Source organism: Eucyclogobius newberryi, unplaced genomic scaffold (genome assembly GCF_026437365.1).
Source record: "Eucyclogobius newberryi isolate DKJ021-1_F unplaced genomic scaffold, fEucNew1.0.hap1 SCAF_11, whole genome shotgun sequence".
Lineage (NCBI taxonomy): Eukaryota > Metazoa > Chordata > Actinopteri > Gobiiformes > Gobiidae > Eucyclogobius > Eucyclogobius newberryi.
Genome location: NW_027315735.1, coordinates 31883977 through 31906446, shown reverse-complemented (window position 1 = coordinate 31906446; position 22470 = coordinate 31883977). Strand labels below are relative to the sequence as shown.

Below are 22470 nucleotides of genomic sequence, written 5' to 3'. Positions count from 1 at the left end.
TCTTTCAAACCATCTTTTCTCTCTGCTTAAAACCTTCACCTCACCGTCTTCAAACGAGTGATTAGAGGCTTCAAGATGGAGATGCACGGCGCTCTGTGGTCCTGAACTTGTATTTCTTCTGTGCTGATAAAGCCTCTTGTGTAGAGGCTTTTTGGTCTCACCTATGTACAGTTCTTTACAGCTTTACAGCACAAGCTGGGTGTGATCAGAACCTTACAACACAGAGCTCAAGGTGTGCCCACCAGCTCAGAGGGCAAGAAGAAAGAGGAAAAACATGTCCGAAATGCCCTCTCAGCCTGTGGTTACCCCTCTTGGGCTCTCAACAGAGTGAAGAGAACCAAGAAGCAGGACAAAAGGGAAACTGAACAGAGAAGGAAGGGTGTTTCTATCCCTTATGTGTCTGGCCTGTCGGAAAAACTGCAGAGAATTTTTAGACAACACGAAGTCCCTGTTTATTTTAAACCAGGAAACACTTTAAGACAAAAACTGGTTCACCCTAAGGACAAGTTGCCGACTCAAAAACAGAGCAATGTAGTTTATTCGATCCAATGCAGTGAAGAAAGCTGTAAAGAACGTTACATAGGTGAGACTAAACAGCCTCTACACAAGAGGCTTTATCAGCACAGAAGAAATACAAGTTCAGGACCACAGAGTGCCGTGCATCTCCATCTTGAAGCCTCTAATCACTCGTTTGAAGACGGTGAGGTGAAGGTTTTAAGCAGGGAGAAAAGATGGTTTGAAAGAGGAGTCAAGGAAGCTATTTTTGTTAAAAAAGAAAGACCTTCTTTAAACAGAAATGGAGGGCTCAGATTCAATCTTCCTGGTATCTATAATGGAATACTGAACCCCTGGAAAGGTAGAGGACCAGGACCAGGACATTTTAGATGCTAATCAGGTACTCAGGGTGGTTGAGCCAGGGTCTCACAAAGACAAAGAGGATTCTAATAGGCCATTAAAATTCTGAATAGGCTAGCTCGGTAGATAGAAGGGGGGAGTTTCTGTTGAAACAAACAACTCTTTCTACTTCAGGAAGGCTCCTCCCAATGGGCGGGTCTTACCACAGAACAGTATTAATATCGGAGTTCTCGATCTAAATTCTTTTATTGACAATGACTCTTGGATGAGAGTCGAAACGTCTATTTTTTCAAACTGAGTCCAGATGACTACAACTGAAGCTTTTTCTACTTTCCACTTGCTGTTTATCTTGTTGACAACTGTATAGTGAATATTATAAGCACACAATGAAGTATATCTTGCCTAGTGCTTTCAGAATTTGAAATTATGTAGGTGAGGCTAAAAAAACATTGTATTTTCTTTGAGCTTGTGTAGTCTAATTTCTGAAGCACTGACCATCATGTGGGCTGTAAGCTTTTCTTTTAAACATTGAATGCATTTTGTGTATGTCAAACTATCGCGGACAGGCCAAATGAGGCGGATGTCATCAGGTTAATACATTCGTTCTGTGAAATAAGTGAGGTCCTAAGCCAAATGTTTGAGTTGAGTGTCACATGTCATTGTGCTCACAGCTGATAAGTGTTAGAAAAACAAACCTGGACCAAACATTTACTCTCGTCTTAAACAGGTTGGCCGTACGGAGCCTGTTACTGTGAGGGTTTGCACTAAACTAATCTGCTTTTCAGTTACAGAAAACTCAAGAGTTTGCTAAAACTAAACTGTAACTTAGTCCGAAATCAACTGAACCAGCTTCTTGGAACTGGTCTCCTTCTCAAATTTCTCCAGCATTTCCGCCCTCCCGCCACATCACCCATGTTCATCAGCAACTGCACAGGCTCCCATCAAATAAAAAAAATCTCCTGTACATCATCAGGACTATCCACAATCTAGGGCTCGTTTACTTTCTTTGGCTGCATGATCGGCTTCATCACACGGCTCCTCCTCGCGCTCTCTGCACCTCCTTCTCCATTTGTCCCCTCTGCCTTCCTTGTCACCAGTCAGGGCTTTCAGCCACTTTGCTCCGCCTCCCACCTGGCCTCCGTAATATAGACTCAAAGCTGGTCTCAAAACCCACCCATTCAGGACAGTGTTCTCTTTGATTGCATGCTCGGTGTGTTGGCGCCATGGTTGCCAGGTCTGAGGTATTCCCGCACAATTGGGCCACAATGAAAAATAAGCCGCACGGGGGAAATCTTTTAAAACGCGCGTGGCCACAAAAATGGTAATATATTGAGTCATTAATTTGCCAAATTCTCCAGACACTAATGTGCCAAATGCTGTCGACTGCAACCTTTGCTTGGAGTAGAACAAGTCGCGTGTCAGGAGTGAGCGTGGAAGAGTGCAGATAGACACCGACAGCACCATGAGTCACGCCACTCACGCAACTCAACACTTGGGTGTGTAAATTGACCTTCAGCCCGATTCCAAACCAGTTCCTTCTCCTTTTCCTACGCACGAATCCTCATTTTGTGCATTCCCGCGAGGGGCCGCCACATTCGGTGGTGTTCTAATCGGAGTAAGCAGTGCGGAGAATGTCTTAATTAATTTCAACATTATATGGTATCAGACTTTTAGACATGAAAGGGAAAACGCGCCGAGATCAAACATGCTTTTATTGGCACTGCTCATTTTGCATAAATATGCACCTATAAAAGCACCTATTTTTATGAAATTGTTTTTTCGGTGAACGTAATACAAATATTGATTTATTAATTGTTGTTGTTCAAAGTTTATTATTTCTAATGGTTACTATTAATACATTAAGAGATTAAGTCCCATGTTGACTTTGTAAAATTATATAGAAAATGGTTCCGAGGTCTCTATTGGTGGTCCCTGTCATGCAAAAATTAAAAGTTACTACGATTACTTCAATGTAGAAATGTGATATTGGCAACAATAGTGGGGGATGTGGTCATGGTAAAGGGGCGTGTCTGTTCAGTCTGAGTGAGAAGAGTGTGGTTCCAAAGCCAAGGCTCTGAGCGCTCTAATGAAGGAACCGCCTCTCAGCTGTGAAGGAGACCTCGCCGTAGTGTGTGGAGGAAAAAACTCCGCTCTCGTTGGAGTTTCCAAACACAATATGACTGCTGCATCTTTTCTTCTCTCACCTTGCATTGCTCTCGTCTGTTCATGTGTGCTGAATAGAAGCACGACCTTGCTAGTTATTCCCAACAAAAACTAGCTGTGAGTGTAACAAAGAAGATTAGTTTCAGGAGAAACTTAAAACGGTGCAACCAAATAGATAAACAGGACAGGCTATTATCAGGAGGTTCCGCCCAGTGGGCAGGGTTACGCAGCCAAGAACAGGATAAATATCTGCTAGTTCTCAGACTAGATCAGCAGATTGAGAATGACTTTGGGTGAAAGTCGAAACGTCTGGTTTTCAAAAACAGAAAACCTTCGGCCGCTAACCAATATTAGTTTTAAAACATGTTCTTTTTTTTCAAAGAAATATAGCTATAAAGTAATTCATTTTTATTCTAAAATATGGACCAAATCGATTTTAAAATGTGTATAACCGGGTAAAACACACAACCTTCTTTGGGGATTTAAAAAAAGGTTTGATAGGACTATAATTTATTTATCACTATGATTAGATATAAGAAGCTATAGGCTTTAGTATGATGATTGTTTAGAGTAAAATTAGCCTTCCGAATTTTTCAGTCTGTGAATGTCCTGTTTTATTCATATTATTTTTCACTCTAAAGTGTCTCTCTGACCTGACAGGAAGGTTAAATCTTAACCCCCCATTCCCATTTAATGAAACCATATTTTTTTCCTGCTTAGAATCTTCTCCTCACTGTCTTCAATAGAGTCGTTAGTGGCTTTAAGATGAAGATGCACGGCGCTCTGAGGTCCTGAACTCGTGTGTCTTCTGTGCTGATAAAGCCTCTTGTGCAGTGGCTGTTCATTCAGTCTCTTCTATGTAACGCTCTTTATAGTTTTCTTCACTGCATTGGATAGAATAAACTAAATTGCTCCGTTTTCATGGCGGCATCTTGTCCTTAGGGTGAAACAGTTTTTGTCTTAAAGTGTTGCCTGGTTTAAAACAAACCGGGATTTCATGTTTGTGTATGTTTTTCATGTCTAAAAAAATCTTTGCAGTTTTTCCTGACAGTCCCCGAGACATAAGGGACAGAAACACCCCTCCTTTGTTCAGTTTCCCCCGGGACAAAAGGGACGTGCTAGGCTACGTCATTTGTTGGGCGGGGGAGGCAGATCACTCTTCGCGAGGGTGGGGGCAAATCTCAAACTAAGCAGTCTGCATTTCCGGGTTTGTGAGCGGGGACCAAGGTATGGGTGATATTTTATAACTATGATGTAATGGGTGTTGCACAACACTTATTATGATCAAATATACTTTTAGGGTAGACTACGAAACAGGAAAAAATAGCATGATATGGAACATTTAAGAATTGAAAAGCAATCATGACCTGACAAACCCACTGACTCTGGAAGGAGGGGTGAGACAGGGCTGTGCTTGGTCCACCCCTCCTGCTTGCTTTGTACTATTTGAGTGGAATAAAAAACAGCCTCAAGACTTGTATGGCAATTGCATTTTATCGTTTTATATATCAATACCATAGGACTGACATGCTGATACATGGACATAAGAAAAGTACCAATAACTAAATGAGTCGATCTGGGACGTATGAGCGCAAGCACATTGAGCACATTGGCTGATTCCCACACATGAAGCAGGGTCTATGAGCACTTCATAGGGCACTCACATCTGTGTCCAAAACTAGGCCTTCAACTTAACGGGTAAAACAAATGGTAAAACCACAACAAATCCACTTTTCCACTTTTGTATGTATAACACTCACCTCTCATCAGATGTAACATCACACCCATGTCATGCATTGGAACCTCCCTGAAGAAAAGTACAATAAATCCCCAAAAGTCCAGACAGACTGTCCATCATATGCCCTGACGTTCGCTTCTAGTTCTGAGTTTGATCTAAAACAGTCCAAGCACAAAGCACTCCAGGGATGAGACGATTATCCAGCTGTTCCGGATGCATGTTTTAAATGTTTTCTTTAACCAATAGTTGGGGCCCTTCACGGTCAACGAGAATAAACGCAGAACAGCGACAGGTCTTTGAACTGTGCACAACATGGCTGAATGAAAGCTCCATGGATATGTTCTATTAATTGGATAAGGCACGCCCGATCTGCCCGCAATCAAAATGAGTATTGGCTGCTCTACAGCAACCTCAAGGCCCAAGAGTTTGGTTAGTAAAATTATCGGCAGTAAAAATAAAATAGAAGTAATTTCATTCTTTCGCCGTTTCAAAAAAATCCTCAAAATTACATTTGTGATGTCACACTGAATAGTGTACCGTAATTTGCAGCCGGCATGCTGGCTTCCATCGCGCAAAGCATCATGGGGAAAGGCTCAGAGCTAGCTCCACAACCAAGTAATGGGGAAGAAAGACATTTTTAGCGACATGGGCCAATGAGCACACGCCATTGACTTGAATCTGGTCGAGCAATGGTGTAATTACAAGTAGAAAACAAAGCAAACTGAAATGGGCCAGCTAACCGGGCAAACTATCCTCGCACGGTTAAGCGCATAGTGATGGGTAATAGTTGATGAACACCCAGAGTTGTTCTAACAACCCCACGCTTTAACGCACATGTTTTGGCCGCACATGCTGTCAATACGTCTATGACTACGGTGATAGTGGACTGTAGACTGAGCTGTTAGCCTCAAAAGAGCACCTGATTTTCCACAGCGGGCGAAGGACACGTGCAGCACACCTTTTCAGTCCCAACGCAGTCTTGGGAGTTAAAAAACTCCTCAGGTTGGAGTGTTTTTGAAAACCTCTGTTTCAGGAAAAAGAAAATCTGAGTATGTGGAGACTGAAGGCCCAAAGACAAGAAAATATCTGTGATTATGAAAATATCTGGCTATGTATAATTCAAGCCTTAGAATATCCCACATGGCTTTGCCCTGCATTTGGTGAAAGATAAAACATCCCACAATATTAATAGTGCAAATTGCTCTCTACTGTCCACTCGCTGTCTATTAAACTGCTACTACTAGGGCTGCAGCTATCGATTATTTTAGTAATCGATTAATCTATCGATTTTTCCTTCGATTAATCGATGAATCGGTTAATTTTTTTGTACAATCCGTAAACCATTTAAAAGCATATTAAATCTAAAAGAGTTTCGGCCTAAAAAAAAACACATTTTATTCTTAATGTCACATAAGTTTGTCCCCAAAACAGCAACATTTCACTTCACCAGTCCAAGTGTTCTGTTTGAACATAAAGAATATATATAAAGGGCTAATTAACTTGTCACCAGACTGTTTGTAACAGTTACAGTATGAATTCATTTGCGTTTCTGTCACATAACTTAAAATAAGACATTAGTTTGTAAAACATTGTGTGTGGGACATTGATGCTGGTGTTTGGAGCGGTGGCTCTACATTTTGTATTTTGTCACTTTACGGCGTTGGCGCCGCGTCATCGCGGACTTTCTGTTTCACATCAGATTATTATAACACGGTCGTGGTCCTCCTGCTGTTTCCATGGATGTATTTGCTCTTTCAAGGCGCCGCAGAGGAGCGTGTGGCATGTTTGAAACGTACAAGTGTGATTGGGAAGCAGAGTGTGGAGCGAGTGTGGAGCGGGGTCCGCGGTGGCGCAGTGAGGACGCAGGTGATGGGGCGGGCGGCGCGCGGAACTAGAGGTGGTGGTTGCTCGCGGCACCGTGCTCTTTTCGATAATACAATACATCCATGGCTCTTTTACACAACAAAACTCTTCACGGTCGCACCTATAATAGATCCATGGGTCACACTCGTGAGTTTAAAACACGCCGCTCTCTCTGTTGCGCTTCAGCTGCTTCAGGAAGAAGCTCCGTGGGAAACAAAAGCGCCACAAGTCGTTCCGTGCGCTCCGCGTGCCACAGATTCACGTGTTTTAATAAAATATGTAAATTAAACGAAGCATCGAATCAATGAAATAAGCTTTTTTGTAATCGAATTATTCTATTAACTCGAATAATCGTTGCAGCCCTAGCTACTACACAGCCTTTGAGCTTCTGCAGTTATAAACATGTTATGTGACATTATGCTAATGTTTTTTTACATCCACACCAAACTAATAAACAGTAAACAAAAGCAAAAATCCACTCACAATGTTTTACTTATTATTAAATGTAGATTCATTTACCTGTGAGTAATGTATTTATTACTAGTTTAGGATGATGAGTGATTTCTCTTTTATACATTTGTATTACTTGATTTGTTGCGTTGTTACTGTAATTTATTGCAAACTGAGCAATAGGAATGGATGCCACCCAAGATAGCCGCAGCGCCATGGAGCCAGAGAGTTTACTTTTCTTTTTTGGGTATTTAACACCATTAACAAAGCCAAGAAAAAAATATAATATTTTCACAAGTAAGGTTGAGTACAATCACTCTACTGTCCCAAATGTAAGGCTAAGCTAGCAAACAATATAATCAAAATGTAAAACCAGTTAAGACAACTTTATTGTATAAAAGATAAACGTCTGTTCATACAATATTAAAAATGTGGAAAATTGTGTGAAACATGACTGTTGGTAGAACAAAAATGCATTGGTTCCAATGGCAGATGTTGAGAGTGTGCCATGTAGGATATCCGAGTAGTCCTGAAGTTAAGGGTTAGCTTACATGTTTAGAGGTATACAGAAACTTAAGCCTGTATGTCTTCTTGCCCAGCTATTACGCTTTTATCGCTGACTGAATATTGTTGGCGGAATTTTTCAATTTCTATCTTGACTTATAGCAGCTCAGCGAGTGTTCATATCACGGAAGACAGACCAGGCCTCTGTTCATTGCGCTGGTCTGCTTGAGCAGTGGGGGTTGGGCAGAGAATGTTTTAGTGGGGGTGGGGTGTTGCGTTTTATCTACATCAGAAAAAGAAAAAACAAAGCTCCATTTTGTTTTAAAGTGAACATCTAATGCATTGCAGTGGCTTTAGTTCCCTTTTTAAATATTTTTTGCAAGTATTTCACATGTCTATAATTGGAAAACGCACTTTAAAAACAACATTTGCGTTTAAGAGTGTAAGGGCATTGGAGTGCCCTCTGCTGTCAGCAAAGAGAATTATCCAATTTAATAAATAAGGCCAATAGGCAACGTGACAAGCATGCCAATAGTGCCATGCATTTGTTGTGAACACACTTTGCCCACAGAAATGCTCAGAACGAGTCCTTCTGGGTTAATAAAAAAAAAAAAATAATAATACCAAAGGTTTTGTATTACAGGAGTTTATCTAGTAGTAAACAAACAAAACAAAGAAATTGTAACATAATCAGGTAAAATATGGAGGTGTATTTTCTGCTACGTACCATACAAAAAGAAAACTGATGTAAATAAGATAGATACAAAGTATATTTAGTATGACATGTGCCCTTTAAAAACAGTATATAATCCGTGCTGCCCAGTGGTCGAGTGTAGCACATATACGGTATGGGTTCAAGTCCTGATCTGACAATTTGCTGCGTGTCCTTCCCCAGTCTAATCCCCATTTCATGTTGCACTATTCTGTCTAATAAAAAACGTATGTGGTCAGGGCTGTTGCGTTGTGTAATAAAATCCTTTTTATAAAATTAAATTAATACAATTTGGATTTCGAAACCAATTTCCTAAAACTGAGTTGCATTTGACCCAAAGCAAACTGGGTTAACTTGAGGTTAATGACTTTTCCAATTTGCTCAGTTTCTTCCAAATTTGTGCGATTACAAGGGGAAGTGTAGTCTTCAAATGGTTCGGTTTGACCTTGTTTTGGCCATTTTTGAGTTGAAATCACTGGGATTTACAGAGGGTTTTTGCTATAGCTGACAACAAGGCATTGTAATCCCTTCAGGAGAACCCTGGGAACCCTCCAGGAATCTGTCTTGTAGCACCTCCCCCACTACCACACCCATCACACAAACTCCCCTCCCCCACTCTTCTCGTCATTGTGGCTTTGCTTGTGTGGTTGCTTTACGTTTAAACTAGTCTTGGGAGTTGGTCACAGTTAAAACATAACAGGTTTTGTTCAAAAGATAGAGTTAACATATCTGTAGAGTGGCGTTGGCAATATTTTTTTTATGGCCAAGCAGTATTTTGTTAAACAACATGGCATCAGACCGATTAGATAGAACTCCCATTATCACTTTGTATTTTTATCTAGAAAGACGCTTCTAGAGTTTGGAGAAGGTAGTAAAGCAGCCTTGAAATGCGTCCATTGCCAGAACTCCCATAATAGATTGAATCCGCCATTGAAGACAAAACCACATATTTAGGCTGCAATTATTACTTTGGTTTTTGCCATTTGTCTCGATTGAGCTACAGCGACTATTACTTTGATTAATCAACTAATTATTTACAATAAAAAATGAATGAGATTTTTATGGAATTTGACCCAGATAAAGCTAAAGTGCGAACATCCTGCTTGAGGACATCCTGATTAACCCAGATAAAAGCTAAAAGGAACATCCTGATTAATCCTGCCTTCATGTGGTCCTTGGGAACTCGGGATTCCGAAATGAAAAGTCGCAGTTCTGACTGGTTTGCTTTCATGTGCTTTTTGTCTTGAAAAGTCATGATTTAATACCAATATTTCTGCGCAACAGGACAGTACCAAAAACATGGAAATGGTGAGGCTGCCACAGTTTCTCCAGCAGTCAGCATTTCCTTGTAAATAAGTTATTTTATTACTTGGCTTATGGATTTTTTAATTAAATATATTGAACAGGCGGGTGAAATATAAATATAATTTCAATTTCAAAAGATTTTTGGGGGAGGAGGGGGGAGACACGGCGCGCAGGTGAGTGTAAAGCGGCTTCCACACCGCCGCAGCCGAAGCGTCCAGTTTACATTCAGTCTATGGTAAACGCGCGTCGAGCACGTAGTGCGTTATGGGCGGCGCCATTTCTTCGTTTTTGCGGCGCGATTGGTGCGTTTTTTTTACGCTCTCAACGCTTTGAGCGCGCGTATGAGCCGGCCGAGGCGACGAAAGCGGCTTACGCGACGCGTTCAGATTTGTTGAGGTCTCTGCAGCTGAAGCGTAGCAGCCGCCGCAGCAGCCAATCAGAGCTGACGCTCCAGTGACGTACGTACGTACGTACTTCCGGTATTCCCTGTGGAATTCCCCAAGAAGCGCCACTTTTTCCTTGCTCGTCAACAATGGCAGACGAACAATTGATTGTGGCCGTTTGTGGGAGAAAGGAGCTGTACAATGTATTCACGGTGGAATACAGAGACAGAAACAAACCAAAAACACGAAAACAACACTCTCGATATCTGCAATTTTACACAATGAAAGGCCACGACAACAACTCCACTGCTCATGCGATAACACCTCTACTGCGCATGTGCGCAGAGAGCTCGAGCGCGCCATACGCGCGCCTGTGTACAGTGGCCGGGGCGTTGAGAGCGCACGTCCACTGCGTAAACCTTTCAAATGTACACTCAAATTCTGCGTCGGGCGCGTTTAGGCATCTGCGGTCTGTACGTACCGTAAACATTAGATTTAGCGTGTTTTACATTGGTAGAACTCACGCTTCTAAGTGTATACCCTTAATCACCTCAAAACGCGCTGGAGAAAATGTGGTAAACGGGTTATAATGTGTATTTGCAATATAAAAGGAGTTTGCACTGCGCGTCACAGACACGGAAACGGGCGCGCGCGTCTTCTCATGCTCTCCCGGGGCCGCGCGCAGGGACGGACCCGCTCAGTCTCTCACTCCCGCAGGATTTTGACGAAAAATTGCTTCACGCGCTCTTATCTTTTGACTTAATACCGCTATTTATATTTCATTTAATGCTATTTTGCGTTGATGGCGGTACTTTACAAAAAACAGTAAACAGTAAACAGTATAAATAAAATTAATTATCTAAGTGCGGCGGATCTATAAACCAAGTAATAAAATAAGTGTGGCCTAATGGGCACTTTGAAATGCTTTACAACAGAATTCCTTCCAAACATGAGATTTGTGGTCCTCTATAGTGATGTATATATATTTTCCCGTTCATCTGTCAAAACAAAGTTACCTTCAGGTTATTGAAATATTATTCCCCATACTCATTATTCCATTAAACTTCACATTCTGGGTCACACAAGTACAGCAATGGTCTGATCTGAGCTGATACAAAGTCGTTTTTCAGACAAGGTAAGTCCCAACCTCCTTTTTCTCTTGATCGTTGTAGAGAAGGGGGCTCCAACCTTTTTGACTCTGTGAGCTACTTTCACAAGAACAAAACAACCAACCATTAATATTTTCTAGCTTATTTTGGCCAGAACAAACTGTATTTTCTGTTGTCTGAACATTTATCTCAACACATACATACTAACTAGCCTATTGTTATTACAGTGTTACAGCAATCTGGTGAATTTTAGAACTTTAGCAAGTCACTGCCCATTCACTTGGCTGCATGATGTGATTTTATTTCTTTATAGTAAAATAAAATCTCCTGTGGCCCTGATCCGCCCGTGCATCGTTTTTTTTTTTTTCAGTCCGATTCTAAACCAGACCAGTCATGCTGCTGTGGGTTACTGAGCCGTAACCAAGCTTGGTTAAGACAGCCAATGTTTTTTAAATCCCTTCGCGAACTCTTGGAGCTCTAGGTTGGAGACCCCTGTTGTCGAGCTTTGAATCAGATTCATTCATTCCATACAAAATCAGATGGAACATAAAATTGCCTGCTATGCAGACGATGCGCTATTATATTTGACATTGCCATTACAATTTTATGCATTTTCTTTTAAAACAATTGTCCAATGTCTGGATACAAATTAAATGTATGAAAAAACTTAAATTATCTCATTTTGACCATTTAGAAATACTTAATGGAATTACGGAGGATTTTTTGGCGCCAAATCTGAGTCATTTCCTCGCGGTGTGGACAGCCGAATAGTTCATTCACATGTCAATCATAGGATGTACCCTACTGCTCACCTGCAGCCTCGTCGGCCCATCCCAAGCATAGCAAAACGTTTCCCTGGCTGCGCATGCGTGGTTGACATGCCGGTGTGTCTAAGCGCATGGATCTATTATAATATAGTTCCCTCAGTGTACAGGACAAAATTAAGACAGAGAAAGACAATTCGAGCTGACTCAGAAGAGACGGAAGTCTGAGGAGACGAGAGATGCGATCAACAATCAACAATTGATATGAGCAATCAACAGATTTAGAAAAATGATACCCCTCTTTTTACTACTATAAAAAACGATCTTGAAACATACACTTATCCCATGATTAAAAATGAATGTCTTGCTAAGATTTCTCTATCTGTTCCAGACTCTTCAAATTTACATCCCTAACTAGTAGTTTGATGAGTGGAATAGAACAATCTTAAGACTTGTATGGCAAGGCAAAAAGCCTCAAATCCAGAGCATCATCACAGAAGTTTGTTTTCTTATCGTTAGCTCCACATTAGTACCGCTTTTAGCACCACCAACATCCACAAAACCATCTCCTTTCTTCCTTCCACATGTTTCCCAAAACCACACATCTTTCATCGCACAGACCTCTCTGCTCAAGTCTAGTTCAGTGTGCCTCGGCACTTCTGAGCACGATGATCCAGCAGCACAGAGCAGCACTGAACATCGCAGGGGAGGGACGGCTGCTACAAAAGGAATGCGGGACTCATAGTTCTAGTTACAAAAACGCTATATATCTATCAGAAGTTAATAAATATAGATTATAAATGTTATACAGGCCAGATTAAAACGTCTGGCGGCCCAGATGTTTGACATCCCTGTTCGATTATGTTCTGGTGTTCAGAGTTGTGTAACAAAAGCAGATTTACCAAAAAGATTTCAACATGGTTAATACAATGGCATCTGAGAAATTACTGAGCAGTTTGGATAGTGAGGAAGGAAAACGCACTGAAGAGAGCAGCGAGGACGACTTATGTATTGTGCCACTTTCAAACACGACTTTGACAAAAACCATGAAGTGCTTTGCACTTTTACTTTCCATAAGCAGCCATTTTCTCAACAAAATAAGACATGACAACTTTCACAGGCTCATGGCTCTTGTTACATTGCACAGGTGAACTCATCACTTTTTAATGAGAAAATCACCAGCGTGTGCGTATCTGTAAATGAGAAGTCCATGCGTTCTGTGGATACATTGGGAAACCATTTGGCGCAGTCTGAGCGCATCACTTCATATGGGTGATAGACTACATATTTGGCTCTGAACCTCTATTAATCTTTTAAGAGCTCGTAGTTGCGGGCCTGTTTACAGAAACGCATGGCTGCGCAGTGTTGTTGTCCGCACCAGGAGCAGGCGATGTGTGAGCAGGGGGAAGACGGAAGACTTTTTGGCCAAGGCAACAAAGGGAGAAAAAAAAAGAAATGGTTTACAGAACAAATTAAAGCTGCTGGAAGATAAACATGCCGAAAACAAGGATCCTCAAATGCTACAGGAAATTAAAAAGATAAGAGGTGGGATACATGGCCTCACAAGAAATGTTAAGTCAAAATGATTAGCTTAGAAAACAAGAGGCACAGAGAACTCTTTTTACAATAACGTAATTTTAACCAAACAAGATCAGATACATTGAGCTTTGAGCTATACAAGAGCAAAATAACATAAAATTGCTAATGAGATGCATTTCTTCATGATATTGGTACAATGTCAGGATACAAACTGAATGCACAAAAAACCTCAATTCTCTCATACTGGCAACCCCCTCTGACCTTTAGAAAACCTACCCATTTAAATGGCAAACAGAATCCATAAACGATCAACAATCTTGGAGAGAAAACTATACTCCTTGAAAAATGGCTTTGTATCGCAAGGCAAAAAATCTCAAATCTTATTAAAACATCTAAAACTATCAAAAGAAAAAAGGACGCTAGTTTTTACCTTGCTGTGTTGGTGTGACCCAGAATATGATGCTGAATGGAAAAATGTTGCGAGTAATGCTATAACGCGGGTTCCTGTACAGTCTTTCCTGGCAGATGACAAACGGTTGAGGAAGTTAAGAATCCAAGGGTAAAATCTGTGCTTACAACATGGAAGGAGCTGATCAACATACAAACTAAACAAAGATGTTAAACTGGTTTTTAACTGGTTGGCTTATGACCAACATTGTTTACCCAATAATCTTAACCTGAGATTCAAGGCCTGATAACAGATGATAAAAGATAACCAAATGAAAAGGTTTGATATAATAAAAGAATCCTTTGGCTTGGAGAAACAGGGCATTTATAGGTATTTACAAATAACCAAGAAATTTGCTGACCAAATGTTTAAATCAAGGCTTGTAAATCAGAAGTTTCAAGGGGAATAATCTAAATTATATCAATGCATTGCTGATCTGGAACTCCAATAAATAAATTAAAAACAAATTAAAAAGAGAAGGTACTCTTGCTTTGACAAACGAAGAGTGGAAAAGTGTTTGTACATCCCAGTGGAAGACCACAAAAATCGCATGTCTGGAGGGAATTTTGCTGTCACGTTTTTCAATTTGAATTTATTTTTGTAACGCCCAAAATCACAACACGGTTACCTCGGCGTGAAAAACAGATCGAACAATGTTCATAGGGACTTGGCAATGTCCCAGCATCCCGTGTCCTCAGACCATCCTTATCGGCCAGGAAAAACTACAAAACCTCCTTGGGAAAAAGTAGAAACCTGGAGGAGTTCCACAGAAGGAGAGATCCGATTCCCTCAGACAAACGTTTTTCCATAAAAAGTCGCCATTATTCACACGGAAATGCTAACTGCTGAAAAAATTGTGGCAGCAACGAGGCAAACCATTTTTATGTATTGTATTTTGGGATGGTCCGGTTGCTCGGAAACATTAGATTGAAATTAACAAGACACTGGAGATTTTTGACATTGCCATCCGACTCAATTTTAGAACAATAATTTTCAGAGTTTAAGCCCCTACTTTTTGAAGATGCTTTGAACCCTGCGGCCAATACAACAGTGCATCTAATTTATAGATTCCTACTGGCTAACGGCCACCGGGGGGCACTCTCACACTCAGTGACACACAGTAGAAGACGACGCCAGGACTGTGGTAACTGTCCAGGGGACAGGTAGTGTTCTCTGCATTTCAAAATGCTGTGCGTTTTATTACAATCAGACTCATATTCACGGAGAAATTACTAATGAGGAAGTGAATCTAGACGCGGCTGAATGCAGACATACGTGGGGCGCGGACACGCAATATACAGCGGTCTGCAGCACAAACCCACCTGCCGCATTGAAATGAGACAACCCTGCATCACTACCGTCAACAATCTTTGTGTAAATATCTCACTCGCCAAGTACAAGCTCAGGAGCAGAAGAACCAGATACACCGACACAAGTAAATCAGCTCACACAAGAGTAACCAAGGAAAGATGTGTTCTATGTTGGTTAAGCTTCAAATAGCTATGTAATTTATCAGTGAATATGAGTCTGATTGTAATAAAACAGTCTAATGAGGAACTGAATTTAGACATGCGGACTTACGATACAGCAGTCATTTTATAACTCGTCCCACAATGAAATGAGAATTCACTATTATTTATAATAATAATATTTTTTGTCCGGTAGTGTTCTTTGTTTATTTATATTTCAAGGGGGCCTTGGATACTTCCACGTTGACAAACAGCTTTTGTTGCAAACAACTTTAAAAAGACTGAATAGTGGACTGAGCAGATTGACGCCCGCCAACCTAGATATCACTTTTGGGGCAAAATTAGACCGGGCATTTCCGAGTGCATCCGAACAAGACCGAATGCAGCGGCCAATCAGATGCCCGCTTTCATCGAAATTAGATCACGGACACCGCTCGGCCAATGAGAAGCGAGAAGACTGTGAAGTGGGCATGTCTGTCAAAACGAAACTTAAGCGATGAAAATGCCCCGATATGTTTATACGTTAGCTCTCTGTGTCGTATCTTGTGTTCATTTGTGTTGTTTTTTATATAAATACCATCGTCAAACTTGGATCACAATCATCATCCGGACAGCCAAATGTGTTCCTGTTGTCTAAACTAATGTCATAAATATGTCGGGGTAATCCCTCATTCGTCCAGGCGTGTTCCATAGTAGAAAAAGCTTCAGTTGTAGTCATCTGGACTCAGTTTGAAAAATAGACGTTTCGACTCTCATCCAAGAGTCATTTGTCAATAAAATAATTTAGATCGAGAACTCCGATATTAATACTGTTCTGTGGTAAGACCCACCCATTGGGAGGAGCCTTCCTGAAGTAGAAAGAGTTGTTTGTTTCAACAGAAACTCCCCCCTTGTATCTACCGAGCTAGCCTATTCAGAATCTTAATGGGCTATTAGAATCCTCTTTGTCTTTGTGAGACCCTGGCTCAACCACCCTGAGTACCTGATTAGCATCTAAATGTCCTTGTCCTGGTCCTGGTCCTCTACCTTTCCAGGGGTTCAATAACCCATTATAAATAACAGGAAGATTAAACCTTAGCCCTCCATTTCTGTTTAAAGAAGGTCTTTCTTTTTTAACAAAAATAGCTTCCTTGACTCCTCTTTCAAACCATCTTTTCTCTCTGCTTAAAACCTTCACCTCACCGTCTTCAAACGAGTGATTAGAGGCTTCAAGATGGAGATGCACGGCGCTCTGTGGTCCTGAACTTGTATTTCTTCTGTGCTGATAAAGCCTCTTGTGTAGAGGCTGTATTGTCTCACCTATGTACCGTTCTTTACAGCTTTCTTCACTGCATTGGATCGAATAAACTACATTGCTCTGTTTTTGAGTCTGCAACTTGTCCTTAGGGTGAACCAGTTTTTGTCTTAAAGTGTTTCCTGGTTTAAAATAAACAGGGACTTCGTGTTGTCTAAAAATTCTCTGTAGTTTTTCCGACAGGCCAGACACATAAGGGATAGAAACACCCTTCCTTCTCTGTTCAGTTTCCCTTTTGTCCTGCTTCTTGGTTCTCTTCACTCTGTTGAGAGCCCAAACGGGGTAACCACAGGCTGAGAGGGCATTTCGGACATGTTTTTCCTCTTTCTTCTTGCCCTCTGAGCTGGTGGGATTCTGAATAGGCTAGCTCGGTAGATACAAGGGGGGAGTTTCTGTTGAAACAAACAACTCTTTCTACTTCAGGAAGGCTCCTCCCAATGGGTGGGTCTTACCACAGAACAGTATTAATATCGGAGTTCTCGATCTAAATTCTTTTATTGACAATGACTCTTGGATGAGAGTCGTATATAGGAAACCTACACACACGGATCAGTACCTGCTCTTTGGCTCTAACCACCCACTGCAGCACAAACTGGGAGTGATCAGAACTTTACAACACAGAGGGCAAGAGGTGCCCACCAGCTCAGAGGGCAAGAGGTGCCCACCAGCTCAGAGGGCAAGAGGTGCCCACCAGCTCAGAGGGCAAGAGGAAAGAGGAAAAACACGTTCAGAATGCTCAATGTGGATACCCGGCTTGGGCTCTTAACAAAGTGAAGAGAACCAAAAAGCAGGACAAAAGGGATACAGAACCAAGAAGAAATTGTGTCTCTATAACTTATGTCTCGGAACTGTAGGAAAAAATATTCTAAACTAGGCAACACTTTAAGACAAAAACTGGTTCACCCTAAGGACAAGATGCAGACACGAAAACAGAGCAATGTTGTGTATTCAATCCAATGCAGTGTTTAGGTGAGACTAAACAGCCACTTCACAAGAGGCTTTATCAGCACAGAAGGCACGTTAATTCAGGACCACAGAGCGCCGTGCATCTTCACCTTAAAAGCTACAAAACGCTCAATTGGAGACAGTGAGGTGAAGATTCTAAGGGAGAAAAGATGGTTTGAAAGAGGAGTTAAGGAGGCAATCTTTGAAAAGAAAAAAAAATAGAATCCTTCTTTAAACCAAAATAGACGTTTAAGATTATAAAACTTGAGTTCCCAGACTCGATTCGCAGATTGAGAATGAGTGCCTTTACATGGTTACGAAAAAGGTTTTTATAACATTCGGTTTTGACGTCTTGACGAAACTCTGTCCTTGTCCAAGTATACATGCAGATGAGAAAGTTGAATTCCTGACAAGAACGTGTCGTCGTCAACACTAGGTGGCGATATGCGTTGTTTCAGCGGACTAATACAACCCCCCATACCAGTTGACCGTTTGCGTCACATATAAACAACTGTCATGCGACAGACTGACAGAGCGGCTGATAGTCTCACAGCTTTGCTCATCTCGTATGTAATGTCCGCGTTAGTTATTGTGCAGATAAAGTGCACGATAACCCTGGTGATTTCTGGGGTCTGCGTGAAGCCACCTTCTCTCAACTGCTCCGCAACCTTTTTGAAGAGGTCTTCATTTCTATTCTTTCTCCCGTCCATGTATTTTAAAATGTTTAACTCCTTCAGCAGGGTCAACATAAGCACTGTCTCGTCTTCTTTCCAAAAATGGCCGTTTCTTAGAGATTCTGCCATGCTGCTGCTTTGGTGATTCTTCTCTTGTGAGTGAATGTGACTTGCGGTTGTGTTCTCCTGCGACCGGCTTCCTTGGATGTTTTTGTTCCGGAGTCATAAGTCAGCGTGGTGCATGCGCACAAGCCTTGTCTAATTTCAGTGCGATGGTGTATACATGCCACGAGGAAACCGAACACAACCGCATAATCTGGGTGTCTCAATATGAGATTTTTAACAATTTCCATCGAAGTAAGGCGTTTACATGCACACAGAGATGTCTAATTGTATCGGATTAAAGCAACAATTTGTCTTTTTTTTCCGTTTGCATGTAAACGTACTGAATAATGACTCTTGGATGGGAGTCATTCGATTTGTCTTTCTAAAAACGGAGTTCAGATGATACAACGGAATTCTTCTACCGTTTAAAATTTAGAAACTTGGGTAGAAATTGGGTAGTATTTTAGTCTAGCATTCTCACAGTCAAGATACTGCTTCATAAGGCATAATAAAAGACCCCCAAAACAAGAAAGAAGATTGAATAACTAACAACCATCTGTGGTTCTTCAAAAGAACAGACTTAACTCTTGTTGGCGACTTCTGCTGCTGTTCAGTTGGCTAATGCATATCCATTGACATTTTACAAGCTTGTTCCTCCAGTATAGGCTAGCAAGATTTAGATTCTGGTTGCTTTTTCAACAGGGATGGCAGATTTGATAATAATGGTGGCTTTAGTCACGTTATTCTGCCCCGCCCACATATGCCTCTTTTTGCACTTTCTGTAGAGCAGAAATTCCAGCATTGCTGTTTGTATAGGATTTATTTGCTGTTGAGATCAGCGGCCCTATGTAAAATGATACAAGCAGAAGGAAGGGCACAATTAATGGTGAAGCCTGAGTCTACTTCCGGAATGAGGTGAATAGAGCAGTAAATGTATTCTCGCTGAAGGCTTTTGGCATGGCGGCCCGTCATGCTGCCGCCGGCACCCGCCATGCCCATAAGATGCCGCCATGCGGCCGCCGGCACCCACCATGCTGAAAAGATACCGCCAGGTATTAAGATAACCGTGCGCGCGCCGCGGGCATTTTAGGGTGCTACTGCGATCGCTCGGGTGCCACGGGCGCCGTGGTGTTGTTTGCTTGCGCAGCCTGCTGCGCTCGGCCGTGCGGGCAGCGAGCGGCAGTTTATTGGGTTCCACCGTGTTTTAGTTTACTTTTTCAATAAAAATTTTTATGGACGTTTTCACTGCTGCCAAACAGAGGATTTTATCCAATTCGGTCACTTTTTGATCAAGAGTGCGACAAATGCTCTGAGTGTTAGAACTGAAATTAGTGCATTAAAGCATTTTGAGAACAAATAAACCGTAAAATGGCAATAATTATGAACAGTTTAGGTCAAAAACAGTTATAAGAGGCATAACCACGTAATTTCGTGACGCTACGTGGTTCCATGCTCTGCAGCGCCCCCTTTTTGTTCGCGCCAGAAGCAGCCAATTCTCTGAATTTGAAACAACGTGGCTTGAAGCGGTGTCACGTAGCTTTCAACTGCGCAAACAGAGAGCGAAACTTAAACACTTCGGTACGATACGTCGCCATTTTTTGTTAAGAATCGTTAACTCCGAAAGACAGGCTCGTCGCGCTGAAACCTTGCCCAGAAATCAGCCTCTTTGGGCGGTCAGTTCTCCTCCAGGCTTCCCCTTGGCCGCATACGTCCGGACCTTTCGGCTCGCCACGCAGTCACTGACCGGGTAAAGTCTCCGAGAACACCCACATAAAAGTATATTATGAAAACCCCGCATTCGTACCTTTCAGCGGCAGTGTCTAGGCATCCTCTGGCCGCCTCTGCCTCGCCGTTCCAGGGTAAAATGGCTGCACAATAGCAGAGTGGTTGACAGAGCCAGACCGAGGGGAGCGCGCAGGAGGCGGGGCTTGTGAAGCCGCCGAGCCGCGGGTGGGGGCCATGGGTGGGGGCTGGGTGGGGGCGAACTACCAACCTGCGCGTGAAAATTACTTGGCAACGTTTTTATGCGTCTACTTGAAATCTAAGTAAATACAATAAGACGTGTGTAGTGACTAAAAGCTGTATGTTGTGGATATTTTAATGTGCATTGCTTTACCAGCTTTTACCAGTAGATGGAGTGTTGAGCTAGTTGTGTATAGATGAATCAACAGCAAACGCCAATATTTTTTGTAAATGTGAGCTGTTTATTATAAGTACATCACAAAGGTTACATCACAAATATAAGAACCATAATTTATGGGATGATCTGTTTCAATAAGATAATAACAAATGCATAATAATATACAAACTCAAGTTTATTTAATTTTTTTATCTGAGAGTGGGCTAAACAAAGGAAAAAACAAGTAAAAGACAGTCTATCTTTTTCATTGTCCTATTAATGACTCAAATTGGCACTCCGTACTGGATCAAGGAATAATTGTGCAGGTTTTTATCCATCTTGAAATATGGCCGCTGTTTTGAGCCAATGGTGGAGCTCATTGGTGCATTTCGTCAATTTAGCTTTTAGCTGCATCCGGTAGTTCACAGTCCACCGACCATGCCCAGACATGTTCTTCTCGTATCCATGCGAGTGTGACAAGCACGTATCAAGTGACCGGTCTAACCAATCGGAATGAGAGTTGCTAGAGTGGAGCAGAACGTGCAAAACTAAACATTAATAAGAAAGATTTCCCCACCAGAGTTCATGATATGAAAATAGACAAAATCCAACTTTTATGAAAGCGGCAGGTGGCCTGTCAGTCGAACACAAGCAGATTGCTTTCCGCTTTTTTCACTGCAGTACCAATGGACTGGCCACTTGTCCAACAACACAAGTTTAAGCTCGCTGCTCTTCTCCCTGTACACAAACTGCTGCACCTCCAGCCACGACTCTGTTAAACTGATCAAGTTTGCGGACGACACCACCCTCATCGGGCTCATCTCGGACGGGGATGAGTCTGTCTACAGGAGGGAGGTGGACCGGCTGGTGTCCTGGTGCAGCAGTAACAACCTGGAGCTCCTCACCATGAAGACAGTGGGGATGATCGTGGACTTCAGGAAAGTCACAGCCCCCCAGCCTCCCCTCACCATCTCAGGCTCCCCCATCTCCACTGTGGACGCCCTCCGCTTTCTTTGCACCATCATCACCCGGGACCTCAAGTGGGAGCTCACCATCAGATGTTCTTTGAGATGATCTTTTCTTGTTGTTGATGAACATCATAGGGATTATCCAGGGTGAAGAAAACGCATTTGCCTTTGTACTGAAGGTCTCCTTTAACTTTTGCAGCCTACACTCACATTCACATAATCATTAAGAAAACTCATTAGGACTTCCAGGTTATGGCGGCACTTTGAGCTGATGTACCTCCCACCGCCGCTGCAAAACTTGGCATTAAAAATCATAATAGACCCACCTAATCCTAAAGAAGAAGAACAAAAGATGAGTAAACAAAGAAGAAACAAATCTGGTAACACTACGGTACCAAAGCAAACAAAGCTGATGGCCCACGGTCCCATTAGAAAACAGCCCACATCATAAGCTAACGAAACTAGCGAGGCTACCATGGCAAACCTGAGGCGGAAAACCGCAGACCTTGCTCGCCGGAGACGCGGATTCCCGCCAGACCAAATGGAGTATCTCGCGACTTCTTTGCATCTGAAGGGGGAGAGAATATAACTAATCATCAGTTATTGCTCATGACTCATATTGCTCCAAAATAAGCTCTTAAAGCCGAGGTGATAGCTGCCCGTGGGCCTGGACATATCTGCTGCAGTGGCCGCTGAGCTGAGGGTGGCGGGAGTAGGTGGAGCACACATGGAGGAAGTCGAGCAGCGTGATTCAGATAATAATACGGACGATCTGCAGAAAGTAAGGGCCGAGATGGAGGGTAACAACGCTGGAGCCGTAGAACAATAATATGAAAAATAAGATTCTGAATTTAGAGTCCAGATCACGTTGTCCTAACTTGAGGATTGTGGTTGTTGAAAGAAGGAGAAGAAGGAACGTATAAAAAAAAGCATTTTGGAGAAGATTAATCCTAAGCCCCTTTATGGCTCAGCACATCGCCGGGGCAAACCAAGACCAGCTTCTGGTAAACCACGAGGCCTGATAATGAGGTTTCTTAACGATTGTGCGAAGCAAAGTGTCTTG

The 22470-nt window shown here is 42.1% G+C and overlaps 1 protein-coding gene and 1 long non-coding RNA gene across 2 annotated transcripts in view; one reads left to right on the top strand and one right to left on the bottom strand.

Annotated features, from left to right (window-relative positions):
- The window catches only part of ccdc71 (coiled-coil domain containing 71), a 31806-nt gene extending 11548 nt beyond the window's left edge, over nt 1-20258 (bottom strand). The window contains exon 1 of the mRNA XM_072439987.1: nt 20125-20258. The gene's annotated coding sequence lies outside the window, so the exon portion shown is untranslated. The remainder of the gene's footprint in view (nt 1-20124) is intronic.
- On the top strand, nt 17126-17398 carry LOC140354790 (uncharacterized). The gene is made up of 2 exons (XR_011925994.1): nt 17126-17253; nt 17306-17398. It is a non-coding gene; the product is annotated as an uncharacterized lncRNA (long non-coding RNA).
- Nucleotides 20259-22470: the final 2212 nt, after the last annotated feature.